The following is a 16,458-nucleotide window of genomic DNA, read 5'->3' as shown; positions in this document are numbered from 1 at the left end:
TTTCCTACATCTCGTTTTCCGATTTCAGAATACCGATTCGGCCCGCCTCGGTATTTTGAAATCGGAAAATCCCGTTTACCTACATCGGGCCCTAAGTTCCTTTAGAAAGAAAGAAATGACAACTGCACAGAGGGTGTTTTTATTTATTTCCCCTATTTTGGTCTCCATAACAGACATCATTTTACATCAGAGACATTTAAAATATGTATTTATTTTTTTCTTTTCACAATAGGAATCATTTTACACCAGGCCCTTTAAACTTAGGCTGTGCAAGATATTGCACAGGCACCCTAGCAGTCTGGGGCTGATGTAGCACGGTCCAGCATGTTACAGAACACTGCCTGGACATGTTGCCAATCCCCTGCTGCTGCTTTACAAGATGCCCATGTTTATCACCCCAAATACATTGCCACATATGTAAAAGAAATCACAATTGCATAACCCTTGTTTTTATTTCCATAAATGCTGTCATTTTAGCCCATAGACTTTTTAAAATTAGGCGGCAAAATTACCACCATTACAATCCAATGGCCTAACTTCCCTCCTCTTTTAGGACCAATGGCTTTCCTGCCCTCTGCTGCCTATGGCACGCCACCACGCCTCAGGCCACCACTCAGGAACTCCATCGGCAACAGGCACGCCTCCTGGGGGCTGGCCTATCACCCAAACAACATCCTGCAACACTCTAGGGCTCCCATTCCACAGATGGACCACGACGCCGCTCAAGCAACATCCGGCTGCAGCCGCTACTAGCCAGTGGACATGCCCAGACATGTCCCTGCATGCCCAGACATGATCCTGCTGGCCCAACAAACATGGCGCACACAGGTAAGTCTCTGCTCATCCATCCCACAACCCTAAAACACCCCTGTAGGTCCTACTGGCGGCCTTGCCGCTAGTCCTATGCACCCCACACCATCAATCTACACCCCTTGACACACATCCATTAATTTCTGTGTGAAGGGCACTCGCACACTACACATGCCCCACTTCCACCACTGCCCCTCTGGGGGAGGGTGCCCTCAGACCCTGGACTTCCGGCCCCAGACTTCCGGCCAGGGCCTTCCGGGGTGGGACTTCCGGCTCCTACATCACTTCCAGGGGGCGTTCCCACCTGTCAAAAAATGAATGGTGATGAAAGGTATGTCCCCTATACTACTACTGTACTGAAGGGTAGAACGAACTAGGCTTCAAAGATGATCTATTTACCATCCAGTGGGCAGGATGTCAGTATGCTACAAAGATAAGTCAATATCAGCAGCCAGAAAGATAGAGAGGGGGCTGAGGAGCAAAACAAAAAAGTAGGAGAATGAAGCAAAAAAGGGAGGAACCCCGAAGAAAACGAGGGAAAAGAACAAAGGCACTTGCTGGAATCGTATTGCAAACCTCAAGCAGTAAGCGAGCAGCTGATAAAAATTTTAGCTGTCAGATGACAAACCAAAGAAGGGAGCCTGCTTTAGAGTGGTACTGCTGCTGGTGAGTCAGAAGTGACCCACAAAGCTGCCCAAGATAAAGTTTAAAGGAGACAGGATGTAAAGCTCCACCATGTTGGGTGAGTATGTAACAATGTGATGCTGGTACTAAGAAAGACCTCAATAAATGTCAAAATTTAGAAAGAAGAAAGAAGGAGATTTTCCAGTCATATTCAGGGTACTCATTTTCCCTTTGACGTGTATGGAAGTGGGAAAACACCCTATTAAAGCAAATTTTGGCTATAATAATTGGTAGTCTTTCTGCCTGAATCAGGTCTGTTGGCATGTGTGCACGTCTGACCTGGTTGGTAAAAATGCCATTCTCTCAGTGCCCACCTGAATGTTTTCCATTTAGATGGCCCTGAAGCCCTGATTGTATCCTGAGTCTGTTGCTGCATACTTATTTAGCCTGATTTTAAAAATCATGATACACAAGACGGTTATATGCAGAAGACACAAAGGGTTGAAAGTACACGTCGCGCATGCTAGACACTGTGACACATGAAACAGAGACAAGTGTAGTAGACATATAGCAAAAACGTGGTTTTAAACGTGAGATGAAGAGAACACTTTTATAAGACACACTAATAAATGAGTTGCGTTAAATAATTTTTAACAGATCAAACGGCCTGAGCCGAATTGACTATATTTTGTTGGGCTTGAGGAATTGGCACAATGTTATAGATATGGCTCTAGGTGAAACAGTTGACAGTGACCATAATTCTCTCTATTTAAGCCTGGTGTCTGTCTGGGAAGATCCACACGCCCGGCGTACAGTCTAGCAGTTATCAACGAAGGACATGTGCTGGCTAAAGTGGCACAAACTAATCCTGCATGCTGATGAGCTAAAAAAATACACCAGGACTTGTTAGCTAGTATGTCGGAGATTTTGGCTCTATTTGAGAAACCAGGTAGGAAGATGGAGGTCACAGATGTCCAATTTCGCTTTTTTGAGCATATTGGCTCTTATTTTACTGTACATATGCATATGAACAGCGCAAGAAATAATAAGGGGCCACAATCATGGTTCAATCAGGAATGTAGGCACTCTAGCCAACTTGCTAAGGCAATTAATCCAAAGACCATACGAGTATCAGAATGTCTAGGAAAAGCTATAAGCTAGCTGTCTTGAAAGCTAAAAGAGAGTGGGATGAGTGCAGATGGCTTCTTATCAAGGAAGCTTGTGATGCCAGAGACACTAAAAGTTTTTATATCTGGTGGTATGGGCGACCAATTAAGTGCCCCTCCACCCGAGAATCACATTTCAGCCTTTGTCTGGTAAGAACACTTTAAAACCCTTTATGCAGACCCAAATGTGTTCACTTTTTCAACATGGCATCTAAGACTTCTCGATCTAGACAATAGTGACCTCTTCTCATTGGTGGCATAGGTGTCTCCATTTGTATAATAGTTCAAAGTGAAGCCCTGGGTCCTGATGGCATACCTGGAGACCTTTTTCTTCATGACAGCCCTGGCTGGTCTTGTTTTGCAACATCTTCTATTCAATGCCATAGTGGGTGGTGCCCGTATTCCAGGTTCATGGAGGGGGGGGGGCTGTGGTGGTGCCCCTATTTAAGATAGGCGTTAGGGACCAACATTGGAATTATGAATGAATGAATGAATGAAATGAAATTTATAAATGCGCTACTAAGCCCGAAGGCATCAAGGCGCCTAACCAAAAAAGGAATCATAAAAGGCAAATCCAGAGCTAAGGGTAGGCTTTGGCAAATAGCCACGTCTTGAGGGCCCTCCTAAAAGCTTGCATTGAGGGTAGGGATTTAATCTCAGCTGGCAGAGTGTTCCACAGCTTTGGAGCCAGACTTGAAAATTACAGACCAATTAGCCTTAGCTACTCAAATCAAAAAGGGTCGCGCTCTTTTGCATAAGATCCAGGTATAGGCCAAAGATAATGACATTTTAACTTCTTACCAAGTGAGCTTTAGAGAAACAACTCAGACAATTGACGAGGTGTTTCGTTTTCTTTTATTGTATTGGAAAACTGTGATCATTGGCAAGGGCAGTTTGTATGCTGCTTTTATTGACCTAAAGACAGCCTTTAATTACGGCACTAGAAGAAATTGTGGCAAACCCTTATAGATATGGGACTGCCAAATGAAGTTCTAACCCGGTCATTCATCTCCACAAAGACAATTTTGCTAGGGTATCGGAGGGGCACTCACGGGCAACTCACTGATTCAATCCCTATCAGCAGGCGAGTACACTAAGGATGCGTACTGGCACGCACGCTCTTCTCCCTTTTCATGAACAGCGTTGTTCAATTTGTATCCCTGGAACCGGTGGATGGTAACTCTCTAGGAGGGAAGAAAGTAGTGACCCTCCTTTATGCTGATGACCCCTTACTGGTGTCCAAAATTCCAGGGGGCTCCAGCTGCTTCTCAATCAATTCAAGGATTTCTGCGACATGCGGGGTCTAGTAGTAACTATGACAAAGACAAAATTCATGGCATTGAACCCCCCACAAGATCTATAGGGGTAGGCTCACCCTCAGAGGAATACCGATTGAGAGAGTGAGCACTTTTATCTACTTAGGTTTAAAACTATCTGAGAACATGTCATGGAAACCCCACATGTCTAAGATAACTTTGAAGCACAAGTAATTAGTTGGGCCCTGGAGAAAGAACACTGATCCTCATTTAGACACTTCTGCTTCTGAGTCTACCTGGTGTTCCTTAATATATTTACTTGCCTTGAAAAAGTCCTTTGGCCAAAAACACGTGTCGGCTGCCAGTGTATTTTGTAATTGGATTATGAGAAGAAAATGAAGAGAAAAGAATCTCGTACGGACTTCATCGACTCATTATATTGGACACTGCCTATATTACAATATGAACTAAATTTGGTGTGCCTCTGCATATGTGCATAGCTAATGGATTTGAAGTCTGAAACGTTACCCTTTTTCTGTAGGACCTGAGCTGTTAGAAACTTGAACCATCCTTCTATCTTAAAGGGTAGTGGGCTCTGTAACTCTGCAAACTGAACTTTATAACCACTCAATAAAGATTTGCCTAATTGTTTGGTGCTTTAATGCAAGCTGTGATATTCTTGACCGAAGCCCTTAAAAAATTACTTATTTTAATGAATTTGGAGTCTTTAATACAATGACCAAATTAATCTAAATTTGCCCGAGTCTAATATTGAGTCCTGTTGGTTCCTACATTTAAACTGTGCTTTTGTATTAATGTTTTAAGTGTTGTAGGGAGAAACTATCAGGCACCGTCTCCTATGCTCCTCGGGGCTGTGTCGAATAACCTGTACCCTCTCCCACACAACGATCCCGGAGCCTGAAGTAATAAACACAGGCCCCCAGAACAGTTCCGTGGGCGCGGGAAAGGAAGGGGACAGCGGGGAGGGAGATCTGAAATGGCAAGGACAGTTGTTTAGAAAACACCCCACATGGTTAAATTCTAGCAACCCTCCTTATACTGAAAACGTTTGTTTCTAAACCCCTACCTGAAAAGGAAAATAATGGAGTCTTTGATTACAGGAGAAATAGGCACAGGGTGATACCAGGGACTGCAACCAACTAGAAGGAAACAATGAATATCACAATGTAATCCTATACTTATATAAGGGTCGCATATGTACCAACAAACGTACATTACATACCACAATAGTTCTGTGTTCAGTTTAGGGTTGCACCACTCCCTCTGATCAGATACCCCCTGTTGTTTCTCTCCTGAACTGAAGAAAATAATGAAGAAACGTTGTGGACAGGAATCAAATAAGAACACATTAGGTTAATTCACCCTCATATAGCTCCTTCCCAGAACGAAGTGGTCTTAAGTCTAAATGTATACAAAAGTCATTGCGACTCCTCCATGGACCAAGAAATATGCGAGATACTCGCCTAACCGCTCTGACATCCGTGGGAAAATAATGATGAACAACCAAAGCCAGTACTGTACCAAATATTTAAATCCAAAATAAGGTCGGACTGGTAACAGGATTTTCCCTGCAATGAGAAAGCGGATGCTTTTCTCCTCCAACAGGGAAAACAAACGTTGGCTCTAAAGAGCTATAACCGAAGAGAGACTGCAAGATACACGCAGCCGCGTGTACACAGGAACGGCACAACTTGAATCACACCCAAACCAGAACCGGGTGCCTCAGGGTCAAACACCAAGGGAATGTTTACTCACGATCGTACCGCTTCTCTCTCTTACCAACCGCACCATGTAACTCGGCAAGAATTATCGGCACCGTTTGCAGATGCCGCAGGACCTTATTTCCTGGAGTTGCGTGGCAGGCGTCGCTACACTGCATTGCCGCTCGGCTTTCTGGGTAACGTAGTTTTGATGCAGAAAGTCACCAAATGCCACGCATAATGCAGACAGCGGCGCCCTATGGCTGAAATCCTGACAGAAACAAGCTCTATTAGAACATCAGGATTTACTTCTCTTATTCTGTGTTGCTATTGCAGAACTTTTGGTTTGCATATTTCTCACTCTCCTTAACTTCTTTAGGAGGTTGGGTCTTCCAGTTGCTATTCTTTATTTCTACAGCATGGTTTTGAGAGTGGTGTATCTAAATCTGATTTCAAATTTGTGAGTTGGCTGTCAATTAATGGTCCTCATCGCACACCTAACGTCGAGGTTGGTCATTCTAATGTCCACCCCTTCTATCGGTGGAGAAAGATTTATCAGAGGATCCTTGCCTCTGTGGTAATGAAAATGCTTCCGACTGTCTAATTGTAAAGCGCCCTGTATGGTTAGAGAAGTAAGGAGAGTAAACGTACAATAAATATATACATATTTTACACACACCTCAATCTGCAACAATACATACCAACATTTTGAACCAGGAAAGATGGAGATAGTGAAAAACAATTTGATGAAGTCTATTTTCTCCAGTTTCTAACATTGAAACTTAGGCAATTTTTAGGTGGGAAGTAATTTTTCTCTATAAAAATCTGGAGTCTGGAGTCTACCATCTTAATTGGGTCTCAAGGCATGTATGTTTGCTACATTTGAAAGAAGCGCACATCAGGGCCAACCATACAGTGCACCATGATGTTGTACCAGTGCTTAATTTGCAACATATTGAGTACCAGTGCCCAAAGCATTGTTCAAAAGACAGCAGCTCATGTTATTAAGTGTCCCTGCACCGAATACCAAGGCTACGTAGTAAATCCACCTCTGGCCTCTTTAATCCCCTGCCAAACGCTCCCTACTCCTTTATCTCACTGTTGCAGGCTCCTGCTTTCTTCCTTGTTGATGGGTTTCCCGCCTTCTCTTCCTTCTTCTTTTCTGCCTTTTTCCCTCTGTTGCTCATGGGGACTACCTGATAAGGAAAATTAAGTGCTCTTGGGACCAACCGGCCAAAAAAATGAGTACCATTGAACCTCCCTGGCAACCACCAGCTCGAATCAAGCACTGCTGTTTTATTATTGTAACACAAACTAGCATAACACCCAGCATCCATTATGCAGCTCCCTTTCCATCCCGAAACAGAGACATGCATGAACACATAGTGCACTACTGCACCTCCAAACTAGGAGGTGGGCCGCTAAGAACCAGACTAACCAAATTCCCACAGCGCAGCACTGTGTGAAAATCAGATTTGCTTCACAAACAGTAAAAAAATGTACATCGATATATTTATAAAGATTTGTAGACTGGTTATGTCATTGGCTGGACTTGTGCTAATAAATAGCCAAATAGCAGGAATGTGCAAAGGCTAGCTAAAGGTTGTTTTGTGTGATATTTGTACTCAAGGTACACATTCAAGTAGAAATTGAAAGCCACGTAAAACGTGTAATTTCACATAATTTATGTATATCATGTTTAGGAATATCACACTGTATTCTACTTGACCATTGTTTGTGTCTGGTTACATTTTGCATTAAGACCTCAAGCAAAGACACGTTACACTGATTTAGTGGATATCACAATGAATGAAAACCTATGGGTGATTGAACAGGTGATTAGACACGCTTGACTCTATGGGATTTTGGGTTTATGCTCACGTTAAATATCAAACTGGGATAACGCTCCAGAAATGAATGGAATCGCAGTAGAGAATGCAGGCTATACCACAGAAGATCTAAAAACACACAAGTACATATGGGGTAGAGAACAAAACACGGCAGAACCACCACATATGGCACAATGTAACCTAGTACTAAAGATGGCAGCACAACAATCCTCTGACTGCAACACAGGGGGCACACATATGGTCACACTGAGGATCTAACACTCTTCAACAAGCTAATACTGCAGACTTGCTTGCACGGTACAAAAGAGTTATCTAATTTGGTTGCTGCCTGTTTGTCTTACTCATGAGGCTTTTACATGCTAGTTCCAAATCTAACATCTGGTTTTAAAGACAAAATGGGTACTGTAGTTAAGTGAAACATAAATATTAGTGCTACCTAATGTAATAAACATTGGTGGGGAAGGATAGCGAGCCTATGTAAACACTATCATCACTGGCTTTAGTATAGCAAATATGGCACTTGGGTCAAGTAGTCTGGACACAATTATATATATGTTTTTATTCAATTAAAGAAAAGTATGGTGGAACATAAGCTGGGAACACCAGGAACCAAATGAAGCTGAACTTCCCTGCTCTGTATCCCTTAGTAACCACTTGAGGATATTTCACCGCAGGCAAACACCGACTACTTGTTTAAGGTTCCAGCATGCATCGCTGCTCATAGTTAGAGGGGAGCCATATTGGTCACTCTTTTATTGTAATCTCCAGCAGCTCCCACAAAATGACCATGTCATATGTACCAGACGTCATGAGGATGAGTATGACTAGGGATTCTACAGCACCTATCACATGGATGTCACCCCAGGGACCTTTTTTTAGGATACTTGGAGGCACGATCAATACAAAACTGTAACTTTCGTTTTTCTGGGGTTACATTTGATTCTACAAATTGCTTAAACAGAAGAAAATTGTACTCTACTTTACTTCTGGACAAGTATGCTTCACGTTTGTTTAAGTTGGTGTAATTAGGACCCTGGCATGGTAGGTTGAATGAAATTTGGAGCTATTTTATACTCAGAAAAAGAGACACCAACTATTTATTTTCATGCATAAGAACCAATATAAATGTTTTTGGGGGTAAATTATATATTATTGTCATTTGTTTTAGCAATTGCTACTAATGTAAAAAAGAAATGCCAATGAATTGGGGTCATTAGTCTATGAGTTATTTGTTTGTGATAATAGCTTCAAAAGAAAGTTCTCTGATAAATCTGCTTACTCACCCCTGTTGCTGTGGAAGCCTTTTTTCTTGTTCTCTCTGCCCATACAACGACTTTACATCTTTGTCACTTTACTCAGATTTTATACTGCACCCACAGAGGCATTGGTCCTTTGTTGCAGTGAGAATGAAAAATCAGGGTGTCAAACTGTTTGCCACCCAATGAAAAAAAAATGATTCGTAGTCAACTAAAAAATGAGTGATCAAGGTTAGGTACACTGCTCTCAGACTATGACTCTCTCTATCATGCATTGAATGTCAAATAATTATAAGCACAGTTTCTATAGAAAGAACATTAAGACACATATAATAAAAGACTTAGACACATTTTAGATAAACGTGTCATTTTAGTAAAGCTCCAAAATCAATGCATATAAGTAACTTTTTAAGCAGTTCAGTAAAGACAATAGTTCAGGTTGAGGTTTCCTACCACCAACAAATGCAAGAGGATGGTTCAATAGTGTTCTCTTAAAGTCCACCAAAGAAAGGTCCATGGGCATGGGTAAGGGGAATGGACCTATAATCAGGAAAGTTCAAGTTTGGTCTCTCACCAGACAGCTCCAAAACATCCAGCAGGCAAGTACATCAGCAAAGAGAAAAAGTCAAGGGCATGGAAAAGTATTTAGGAAGGCAGCCAGAAATGGAGGATGGAGAAAAATAGGGAAAAGCGCTGACCTGGAGGCTCTGGAGGATATGGGGAAAAAGCACTGCCTCCTCCTAGGAAAGTCACTTTTTATCCTCTAAATTGTTCATTTGTGACTACAGTTGTCACAATACAATGGTCTGATCATCATGTGATCATGCTTCTGCTCATCGGGTACAATATTGATACTCCAACATATTTTCCCATTTTGCTCAAGAGTAACAACTGTCCATTCCATCCTCACGGGTTAGTTGACAAAGAGCTTATTTGCTTTGTTGCTCTTCATGTATTAGGTTGCAGGGTCAATTTAGCATCAATTCACACACAACACAGTTCTGAAAAAGTGTTGATTGATTTCAGAATGTTGCATTAAGAAGGACAGATAAAGCAACATTTGAAGAAACGTAACAAATGTCCATTACCAGGCTATGAAATAATGCAGCCTAAAGAAATAGGCAATTGAATGCATTTTAAATTCTGCACTTCTTATTTAATAAAATAACTAACAATTAAGTTCAAGTGTATTGAAATAAATCAAGCATATCATATGAGCAAAATGATTGTAACGTCAGTGAATATTGCATAGCAATGTTCAACTCTAATTATGGCCTACTATCACAATTTTAGAAGTACATACATATAAACTATTCTTAAAAATCCTCATATTAAACTTGTTTTAGGAACTATAAGACTCTAATAATGTGAAACATTTATTCTGAAAGTTTCAGTCATAAACCGGGTAACATGAATACATAGCACCACATTTTCATTTGTTATGGTGCATCACAATGGAAGCAATAGAGAAGCTAAATTTCATCATTAATTTGTGCACAATTTTATGTAAGACTAATTTTTTTCATGGATATACTACTTTATTTTAATAACTTCTGTCATTTTACATCATAAAAAGCAAATTCCATCAATAATCTTTCATTTTTTTTTTTTTTTTTTTCCCGAGTCAAACAGCATCCAAGTTTATTAATTGATACTTTCTTAAACAGTCATGGCAATTGAGGCGAGACATGGGCTACATTACAACTCAGCACCCCACAGTCCTTTCCCCAGTGGACCTGCAAACAAATTTACTATAAAACCAATAAAAATAAGATCTTTCATAACAACTTTGTTACAATATAAGGTAATCAGTAAATAAACGTGTTAAATTCATCATTTCCGAAAAATCTTCCATTTAAATAAATCCAAGCTTATTTTTACTGTGCTGGTACTTCAGCTTTTCTCAGTTTCATTGTCGTTTTTCTAGACGCATGCAAAGTGAACATAAAAGTTTCATTATCAAAATAGTTTTTTATATTGTGTAAAGATTGATCAGCTTGTATGCTGCATCACCTCTCACCCCAACCTCTCCAAAGGTATCACCTTCTACATATGGCTCTGTCAGCACCACGATCTCAGGTATCTGATTGCGCCATTAGTTGTGTGACTGGACTACTCCTAATTAAATGATTTTTAAGTTTTGTGTACATGCTTCCAATCTAATAAAATTGTGGAAACCATATATTAAGAATGGCTCCTGAGGTAGGAAACGTTAAAGAAAAAAGTGAAACCCAAACAGGCTCTCAACTGGGCCTCCAACCCTCTATCACTATAACAATATGAAAGTGGGCCAACAAGACCGAAATACATAAATGAAGATAAAGATGGGCAGCAAGGGTTGCAAATTAGGGTTTTCATTAAATAAATGTCAGCAGTCTCAATCACCATTCACATTTTGTATTGGAAGTATTTTCTTTACTGTTCCAAACACGGAAAACTGGGCTGTGCATTTTAGACTTACACCAAAGCTTTTGTGGGACCTCTCTGTTATTTTAGTTGTGTGACTGGACTACTCCTAATTACATGATTTTTAAGTTTCGTGTAAATGCTTCAAATCTAATAACAATATGGAAACCATAGATTAAGAATGGCTCCTGAGGTAGGAAAAGTTAAAGAAAAAAGTGAAACCCAAATAGGCTCTCAACTGGGCCTCCAACCCTCTGTCACTAAGGCCCACATGCATCAAGCATTTTTGTAGTCGTAAACGGTGCGATTCCTTAAAATCGGCCGTTTGCGAATGCAAAAGTGCCTTTTGGGATGCATGAAGCAATTTTAGAATTCGTAACATGTTTGCGAGTTCTAAAATTGCGGGTGCTTTTAAGAAGTCGCAGATGTGCGATTTCTTAAAAGCAATGCATCATTAAATTTAAAACTGTAAATTCGCAAATAGGGTGCCAAATTTACCGAGTGGTTGAACCACTCGGTAAATTTGGAAAAAGTGTTTAAAATGCTTAAAATGTTTTTTTTTCAACATTCATGTTTCACACACACATGTCCTTAGGACATGTGTGTGTGAAACATGATGCGAAAAATTCATTTCAGGGGTGCATGGGGGGGTCCTTTGGACCCCCCCCCTGCACCTATGAAATTTTCAAAGTGCCACTCGCAATTCCCATTGATTCCTAAGGGCCTTTTGGCCCATAGGAATCAATGGGAATTGCGAAAATTAACTTAAGAATTCGGTATTCATTTGGGAATCGGTAAAAATTGCGATTTTTACCGAATCACAAATGAATACCGAAAATAATGATGCATAGCATTTTGCACTTCTTAATTTGCGATTCCTTATTTTTCGCAAATTAGGAAGTGCAAAATGTCACAATGATGCATGTGGGCCTAAGTAACAACATGAAAGTGGGTCAGCAAGACCGAAATACATAAACAAGATACAAAGGGGCAGCAAGGGTTGCAAATTAGGGTTTTCATTAAATAAATGTCTGCAGTATCAATCACGATTCACATCTTGTATTGGTAGAATTTTCTTTAGTGTTCCAAACACGGAGAACTGGGCTGTGCATTTTAGGCTTACACCAAAGCTTTTGTGAGACTCTGTTTGGTTTTTTTTGGCTGAAGAACCATGATTTGAAATCCTTTATCCCAAAAAATGACTGAATTTCACCTGAATACCTAATCTCTGGTTAAGAACTGCTCATTCTTTAGGTCTGATTATAAATCAGGAATACTGTCCTTTCTTGTGCGTACCCAGTGCAGGTCACAACACAATACAAAAATATGCTTTCCCCAGAAAAGGCGTCACTTTGCCTGTAAAGGAGAGAGCGCTGGAGTGATATTGGGGGAGCAGTTTCAAACCTCTGGCTATCTATGCCTCTGCGGACCATAGTGTATTAGTGTTTGAAGAGTGAGAAACCTGCAGGTGGTTGCAGTGTACTCCTTGTGAGGAGGTCCTGGGTGGTGTTTGGGACACCCCTTCTTCCTTCCATGGAATGTTCTTAGGGAACAATGACTGTACCACTTAATTTGGGGTGCACAGTCACAGTGTGCTACTGTGCCTGAATCTCCAGTGCGGGTGCAAAGGCAAAGGGATTTCCTTATTTGCATAGCCTAATGTAGAAGGGTGCAAAATGTACAACCATCCAATTGCTAACAGTAAACTGCCACATTAATGTCTGGGTCCATTCTGTAATACATAAGTGTTGTGAGCAAGTATAAAGTGGGAGTGAATGCCACTCCATCGTAGAGTATTTCTTCACTATGTCTCATTGTGTTGTTGGAAACAGGGGAGGCTCTGCCTCATTGCTACAGGAGGTCTCTCTGTGTGTCGCTCTTGAGGAAACAAAGTCAACTCACCAGAGTAATTTGTCTACTTTTTTCTTATTGTCTTCATTCAAACACTGTACCACAGCCCTGGTTCGACAGGCGAGAAACCTCTGAAATGGTCAGCAGCTCATACTGGGGAAACAGTTTCTTTTTCTCTAACCAAAGATGGGACTACTCATTAAGAAACGCCCGTTTTTCAGTGATAAGGCCAGTCAACACAAAGCTAAATTCAAGTATTCATCAAACTTGTCTTCTTGCAAAATCCGACCTTGTTGTAAATGTACTGATTCTCTCAAGTACGTCTCTTAGAACAGCTTTTCCGATAGAAGTTACTGACTAACTTGAAAAGCACTCTCTAGTATCACACATCCTATTATCCAATCCCTTCTGAAGCTGGATAATACAACAAAGACAAATCACATCAAAGGCATAATATATTTCCAAGAATCATTAAGACGCTGTTTCACATATTCAAATCTGATAAGCATTCACTCTAGCACCCAGGCTTGGATTGATGTCCACAAGGAATGGGCAATAGGGACTGTTCTAGGCACAGTAAAGGAAAACTCATGAATCTACTGTTACAATTCACATTGGGGATTTGGGGCCATATCAATGAAAATATGGCGCAACTCAGGTACATTAAGTTGTCAATCTGATAGACAGGAATACGAAGGGAACAGTAAAGAGCAGCTATTTGTCAGGATGGCAGGTTAGGTTAGGGCATGTTCAGGTGGGAAGCAAAGGCATACTCATTAAAAGCCTAAGTGAAGATTCTTTTTCAGAGAGAGGAATTGATAACTGTGGAGATAGACTGGAACAATAGAGATGCTTGGGGCTATGATCCTATGGTAAATATTGGTGACTGACATAAAGCTAAATCAAGTATGATAAGATTATTGAAAGAGCAGAACCAGTCCAGGTGTGAAAGTTCCAGCAACTAATGCACTGAGACTTGAATCTTTGCACAACACTGTAATCTATTTAGCCTAGTGTACAATAATAAAATACTCTTGTGAATGTAAAAGGCTGGTATGGAGGACTATAGATAGACAATTTTAGAATACATTCACAATGTATAGTCACTTTCCTACTTATGTTTTGTTATGTTATTGTGTCTTATAAAGCGCAACAGCTGCACCCGGAAAGGGGCCTTTATTTAGATATTTCTGCCTTCTAGGAAACAGATCATGTCTTAGAGCCACATTGCAAGCTTCACTTTCTCACACTTGCAAAGAGTTTTATTTACAAATATTTGTGCCTCATCTTTAAATGCCTGTCCTTGTGTACCCCAGTTTCTTGACAATTGTGTAGCACTATATACCTTGGCTCCAATGCTGAGATCTTCATACGAAAATCTGTCTTGTAAGTGTCCCTTAAGTTGTCTATCGGATATGGCCAGGTCCATAAAATGGAGTGGGGGCTGTTTTTGGAATAATCTGCTAACTAGTCTCAGGAAATTGGATTCTCTTGAGGAATTCAGGAAATAGCTAAAATATAACTTGGTTTAAGAAGGCACGCCCCTGCAGGAAACTTAGATGACTTGTGTTTAGAATGGCACCAGCCATAAAGTGAACTATATCCATGTTTGTACTTTTATCTTCTAGCATAACCCCATTCTGAATATTAAAAGAATGTTTGAAGTGGTATCTTTAATGGGCAATACATTTATTAAACCAGAAAACATCAACTAGATATACTCTAGGATCTAGATAACAACTGACCCACATGTAGTTACAATGTAGATCATGGCAAGTCACAGGTTTTCCATCCACTAAGGCCCCCATCACAAGTTTTCACCTGGGCCCCAACACAAATCCTTCTCTGATACAACGTTTTAAACTTTAAAATAGTCATGATTAAATTCAGGGTTTGACTATCTGTGGTTACTTTGCTGCCAAAGCCGGCTTGGGAATCAATGAAAGCCCTATTAAGTGGAGAAGTATCTTCCAAAGCATTTCATGTTGGGTGTCAATTGAAGAAACGCTTAATATGTTGGATCAGCTCTCCTGTGAGCCTTTCTTGTACACTGGAAAAATAATACTCCCATCCTTTAATCTGAAATTCGGCTGCTCTTTTGAACAATTGCATTCATCTCACCCAAGAACTAAAGGCCTCAAATACCCTGCTCAGCTGGAACCATATCTAACCATGGGGCCTTACTCCAAGTCATGAAACCAATAGCTCGAACTCCTTTACTAATTTTAAACAAGAAGTTGTTTGATCATTCAGATGCCATGCTCCTTTAGAAATTCCTGCATCTCCACGGATACCAACTGTGTGCCGTTATCAGTCACCAATTCTTCTGGGAAACCTTCCAGAAGAAAGACATCCCTGAAAAATTTGATAACGGTTGCAGAATTGATGCCATCCACAAACCTAACCTCAGGCCATTTAGACATATAGTCTATCAACACCAAGGCATACTTGGGAGGTTTCCTATCCCACCAAAGGGACCGGCCACATCGAAAGCCAACTTGCACCTGGGTGAGTCCTTCAGAGCTATGGGATTGATGGAAGAAGGATAGGTTACCTGAATTTTGTCACTCAAGACACACGCACCACAATCACGAACATAGTGTACAATAGACCTGTCAACAACCTGCCACCATAAGGCTTCTCTAACCCTCCGCTTCATGGCACAGATGCCCAGGTGACCTTCATGGGCCAAATTCAAAACTTTCTTGCACATGGTCACAGGCCCAACCAATAACCCACCCCTCCACAAAATTCCCATCCACAAGGGACAACTCATTGAAAACTGTCTTGAAAGGAATCAGTTCAGGCGGCAGATTCGTGTTGTTGGGCCAGCCGTGAACTACAAAGTCCATCACCCTGGTGATCTCAACATCCTCAGACAAAGCCCGCTTCCAATCAATTTCAGACAGGGCAGCTCCAACAGTGTCAGCTACTGCACCAACAGCACACAACATTTCCAAGTTCTCGCACACAGTGTCAAGAACAACCTCAGTGAGGTGTAACCTGGTTAGACAATCTGCAACATAATTCTTCATACCAGCCACATACTCCAGACGGTTATTAAATTCATTCAGTCTGTACTTTCATTTGGCTATGCGTGGAGTGGCTCTGCCACCACCCTTGGTGGTAAAAATAACTACCAGTGGATTATGGTCAGTTCTTAGGACAAATTAGTTGCCCCACAAAAAGTTACAGAAATACCATACATCCCACCACAGGACCAGAGCCTCCTTTTCAATCATGGAGTAAGTGTTCTCCACTCCACGAAGTGCTCTAGAGGCAAAAGCAATGGTCTCTTCCCTATTATCAAACCTTTTCAGCATATGAACGCTCCTAAACCCACATTACTTGCATCAGTGGTGACAATACAGCAATCATTAATGTTAAATACCTTGAGTGGGTGTGCCTGCACAATTGCTTCTTTCAGGAGCTTGAAATCACAAGCTCATTAGTCTGACCACACATACTTCACATTCTTTTTCAGGAGCTAACACAAACACACCATCCTATCAGAGAAG

The sequence above is a fragment of the Lissotriton vulgaris genome, chromosome 6 (assembly GCF_964263255.1).
Source record: "Lissotriton vulgaris chromosome 6, aLisVul1.2, whole genome shotgun sequence".
Lineage (NCBI taxonomy): Eukaryota > Metazoa > Chordata > Amphibia > Caudata > Salamandridae > Lissotriton > Lissotriton vulgaris.
This window is presented reverse-complemented; position numbering follows the sequence as displayed.